Source organism: Tetranychus urticae, unplaced genomic scaffold (genome assembly GCF_039701765.1).
Source record: "Tetranychus urticae isolate SD_2017Ah unplaced genomic scaffold, NJAU_TeUrti_SD_1.0 Scaffold_8, whole genome shotgun sequence".
In the NCBI taxonomy this organism is placed as follows: Eukaryota; Metazoa; Arthropoda; class Arachnida; order Trombidiformes; family Tetranychidae; genus Tetranychus; species Tetranychus urticae.
The window spans coordinates 70,001-75,000 of NW_028315840.1; the positions used below are offsets into that span (position 1 = coordinate 70,001).

At 42.0% G+C, this 5,000-nt stretch overlaps 3 non-coding genes across 3 annotated transcripts in view; all 3 read left to right on the forward strand.

The window, feature by feature from the left end:
- Positions 1–1,043: 1,043 nt before the first annotated feature.
- On the forward strand, positions 1,044–3,213 carry LOC149092534 (small subunit ribosomal RNA). Its single transcript, XR_016200830.1, has one exon. It is a non-coding gene; the product is annotated as a small subunit ribosomal RNA (ribosomal RNA).
- A 487-nt stretch (positions 3,214–3,700) lies between these two features.
- On the forward strand, positions 3,701–3,855 carry LOC149092535 (5.8S ribosomal RNA). Its single transcript, XR_016200811.1, has one exon. It is a non-coding gene; the product is annotated as a 5.8S ribosomal RNA (ribosomal RNA).
- Positions 3,856–4,331: 476 nt separating this feature from the next.
- Positions 4,332–5,000, forward strand: part of LOC149092536 (large subunit ribosomal RNA) — a 4,168-nt gene continuing 3,499 nt past the window's right edge. The window contains exon 1 of the ribosomal RNA XR_016200809.1: positions 4,332–5,000. This exon is cut by the window's right edge and continues 3,499 nt beyond it. This is a non-coding gene — a ribosomal RNA (large subunit ribosomal RNA).

Below are 5,000 nucleotides of genomic sequence, written 5' to 3' on the forward strand. Positions count from 1 at the left end.
AACGGAAGAACGAGGTCGATTCACGGTACCAAATCTTTTGGACATTATCAGCATTAGGTCAACTAATGATTGCGTAATTTTGATCGAGTTCGTGCTGTTGGTACCAGAGGAAATCGCCTTTAATGGTTGAGCCCATAAAAGCAATGAGAATGTTCGAATTGGCGCGATTTTAGGCCACTTGCGTTTAGTAATTTAGGTCATTAATAAGCGCATGCGATAGTCGGCACTACTGGGATATTACCCCGAAAAACATGATCGCGATTGACCTTATGGTTCAAAAGTTATTGGGTGTCAAAAATAGACACGGACTTAGTCTAATTTTCAGAAAAAGAGGTTTTAGATCACAACCAGATTTATTGTGTTATATGTGGTGAGTGTAGTTGCTGAATTGAGAGAAGCAACCATCAGTAGTTGATGGGGAGGTAAGTGATTGTCTACGGTTATGGATAAGTCAATGCATCAAGCAGTGGTATGGTCCAGACTGTAGCTGTTCACGCATCTATTCCTGTTATTCTGTTGATGTTTGGTGGTTGAAGAGACGGGCCTGAATGGGTTTGGATCGTCAATCATCTTATCACCACACACTATTATACAAAGGTAGAGTACCTGCAAGACCTAAGGTCTTCCTTGGTACGACTGACAATATCTATGAGAGTTGGGCTTTAATGCTATCAGACTTCATATCTTGCATATATGTTCAAACTAGTCACTCAACAGAGTGAGCAGTATTAGTATTGAGCTCTGCTTGTGCAAAGCAGACCGCAGATTGATCCAAGAAATTGGTATCAAGCGGTTATAATACTATGCTGTTTAGTTGACTTGCAAACGTACCCAGCAATGGTTACTCCTGCTAGATGTGCTTGCACATTTTAGTGGAAGAAGATGGATTCTAAAGAGTTTTCTGCAGAATCATCTTAATGCACGACATAAATCTCGATACCTCGTTAAAGTTAACATCCACTTGCTGGTTGTTAGCTGAGGATATCGTATTTATAGCTGCAAAAACAACTTGTTTAGCATTTTACTTTGCTAAAACATCAAGTTACCTGGTTGATCCTGCCAGTAGTCATATGCTTGTCTCAAAGATTAAGCCATGCATGTCTAAGTACATACTGTTTATAAAGTGAAACCGCGAATGGCTCATTAAATCAGTTACGGTTCCTCGGATATTCTTTTTTACATGGATAACTGTGGTAATTCTAGAGCTAATACATGAACAAGTGTTCCAACCTCAGCTTGCTGACGGAAGGATCGCATTTATTAGTACAAGACCAATGATTCTTATTCACCTAGAACCCTGTTCAGTGATTTCGGTCGCTGTCTAAGGACTAGCAGTGGGGATCTTAGCAACTTCGGTTGCATTTCTTGTGATGACTCTGAATAACTGAGCAAATCGTATGGCCTCTGAGCCGACGATGTATCCCTCAAGCAACTGCCTTATCAACTGTCGATGGTAGGTTATGCGCCTACCATGGTTGTAACGGGTAACGGGGAATTAGGGTTCGATTCCGGAGAGGGAGCCTGAGAAACGGCTACCACATCTAAGGAAGGCAGCAGGCGCGCAAATTACACAATCCCAGTACGGGGATGTAGTGACGAAAAATAACAATACGGGACTCTATTGAGGCCCCGTAATTGGAATGAGTACAATTTAAATCCTTTAACGAGGATCTATTGGAGGGCAAGTCTGGTGCCAGCAGCCGCGGTAATTCCAGCTCCAATAGCGTATATTAAAGTTGCTGCGGTTAAAAAGCTCGTAGTTGGATTTCAGTCGAACCTATGGGGTCCACTGATTAAAGGGTTAGATGGTGATGTTAGGTTTCTTGCTTGTGTCTACGGATGCTTGCTTGAACCTTCATTCCTCTTTCCTGGTGGTTACATTCATAGTGTTTAGACAGAAAATTGCTCGATATTTGCTATCAATGCTCTTTACCGAGTGTTGATTCAAGCGATCGAGACTTTTACCTTGAAAAAATCAGAGTGCTCAAAGCAGGCGTCCAAAACCTCGAAAGAGGTGCCTAAAAACGGTATGGTCAACCATCTATATGATGCGTACCACTACCTTAACTTGAATGATCTTGCATGGAATAATGGAATAGGACCTTGGTTCTATTTTGTTGGTCTTAAGAATCCAAGGTAATGATTAAGAGGGACAGACGGGGGCATTTGTATTGCGGCGCTAGAGGTGAAATTCTTGGACCGTCGCAAGACAAACTACAGCGAAAGCATTTGCCAAGAATGTTTTCATTAATCAAGAACGAAAGTTAGAGGTTCGAAGGCGATCAGATACCGCCCTAGTTCTAACCATAAACGATGCCAACCAGCGATCATTCTGAGTAACTAATTTCATGACTCGAATGGAAGCTTCCGGGAAACCAAAGTTTTTGGGTTCCGGGGGAAGTATGGTTGCAAAGCTGAAACTTAAAGGAATTGACGGAAGGGCACCACCAGGAGTGGAGCTTGCGGCTTAATTTGACTCAACACGGGAAAACTCACCCGGCCCGGACACTGAGAGGATTGACAGATTGAGAGCTCTTTCTTGATTCAGTGGGTGGTGGTGCATGGCCGTTCTTAGTTGGTGGAGTGATTTGTCTGGTTAATTCCGATAACGAACGAGACTCTAGCCTACTAAATAGACTTGCAGTTTACACTGCAGTACTCCCCCTTAGTCAACCTGTGGGTGGTAGTATCTCTTGATGGTTTCGGCTGTTGAGGGCTCTGCTGCTATTAGCCTACAGAATTGGCTAGGGTAAGGATGCTGTAGCACTGTAAGGACTTCTTAGAGGGACAAGCGGCGCTCGCAGCCGCACGAAACAGAGCAATAACAGGTCTGTGATGCCCTTAGATGTCCGGGGCCGCACGCGTGCTACACTGAAGTGGTCATCGTGCATACTGTTTCCTGCTCCGAAAGGAGTGGGTAACCGCTTGAACCCATTTCGTGATGGGGATTGGGCATTGTAATTATTGCCCATGAACGAGGAATTCCCAGTAAGCGTGAGTCATTAGCTTGCGTTGATTACGTCCCTGCCCTTTGTACACACCGCCCGTCGCTACTACCGATTGAATGATTTAGTGAGGACTTCGGACTGGTCAATCCAGACCATTGGGAAACTAGTGGTCGGATTGTGCTGGAAAGATGTTCAAACTTGATCATTTAGAGGAAGTAAAAGTCGTAACAAGGTTTCCGTAGGTGAACCTGCGGAAGGATCATTAACGTATTACCCTCTTATTATAAGAGAAATACAACCTTCAAACAATCAAACACTCTGCATAGTGATATTGTAGATGCTAATATGGTGAATGCAATTGAATTGTATTTGCATTAGAGTCGCAATTGTGAATGTTTATTGCAAACATTTAGCCATTGCAACATGATTCTAATTTGCATTACATTCGTTCATTCATACATCCATCTTTCATTATCCAATGCAACAAAGAGTGAGGGTTATCTAACGATAGCCATAATTTCTTTTGCAAAACAATTGTAGTTTATAATGAAAAGCCTGTCTTGCTACATACTTGGTACCTGATCAAGTCTTCAGCTTATGCTGACGGCAAGGTTTAAAGAAGGAAGTTTTACACTTCTTCGCCTAACTAAGTAAAGACAACTATGGTTTTTATAAACTGCATACAATTGTTTTCAAACCCTCTCAATGCAGATTTAGGATACTTATTAAAAGTCCCACGGTGGCAAAGATACATCTTCAAGCGGTGGATCACTCGAATTACCAATCGATGAAGAACGTAGCTAGCTACGATAATCGGTGCGAATTGCAGGACACGCCGAGCACTTGAGCTTCCAACGCACATTGCGGCTTTCGGGTCTTTTCCGAGGTCACATCTGTCTGAGAGTTGAGATGTAAAATAATCAACAAAACACTTGCATACTACCATATATGCATTGTTTTGAGAGGATTGTATATTTATATGCATGAATCTTGATGTTTTATTCCTTTTCTTAATTGCAATTCGTTGCAATTTAGTAAGGAGAATCTCAAATCTACTTGTTTCACATGATAAATTTTGTGTACAATGCATATTTCATCTCTGCAAGCAGTATATATGAATAGATACTAGCATGAGATTCTAAGGTTAGTCGCCTATCTGACGACGCTAAAGTCGTATTGCAGATAACTATGGTGATCAACTAACCTGTTAACTGATGAATCTTCTTGCACTTGTATAAATCGTACAAATAGTAGCTATTTCATTCTGTTAAAGCAGACCTAAGAAGTAATGCAAAGGCAAAATTTGTGCAAACATTAAAGTAGATTTACGTTGCTTGCTTGCAAACAACACAAATAAACATTAATCAACTTAATCAATATTTTTGATCTCAGATCAGGTGAGGTTACCCGCCGAATTTAAGCATATAATTCAGCGGAGGAAAAGAAATCAAATGAGATTCCCTGAGTAACGGCGAGTGAAAAGGGATGAGTCCGGCGCAAAGGTTTTCCATTGAAAGGTGGAAAGCGGTGCTGCGTAATGGCTAGAGTCACGATTATTTCAACTAAATCTGCAAGTCCCTCTGACAAGGGCCCTCTTCCCAGAGACGGTTCTAGGCCGGTGGCAGATCTTGGTTAATGGAATATCGATTACTGGCTTTAGTCGCGGATAGAGTCAGATTGCTTGAGAGTGCAATCCAAATTAGGAGGTAAACTCCTCCTAAGACTAAATACGATGGTAATATCGATAGCAAACAAGTACCGTGAGGGAAAGTTGCAAAGTACTTTGAAGAGAGAGTTCAAAAGGACGTGAAACCGCTTGTAGAGAAACGGATAGAACCACGAAGTGTAGCTGAGAGGAGAACTCAGCTCCTCTTGTGTATTGTTGCCTTTTTCTATTCAGTGCTAAGAATGCTTTACAGCGTTCCAAGATCAGTAGGTTAAGGGGTAACTTTTAGCCTGCCCTTGGATCTTGGTATTGATAGGAGGAGTGCAATATGTGCATGAGGAGTGCATTTTCTCAACTCTCGTGCTCAAACCACGACCAATGTGAAG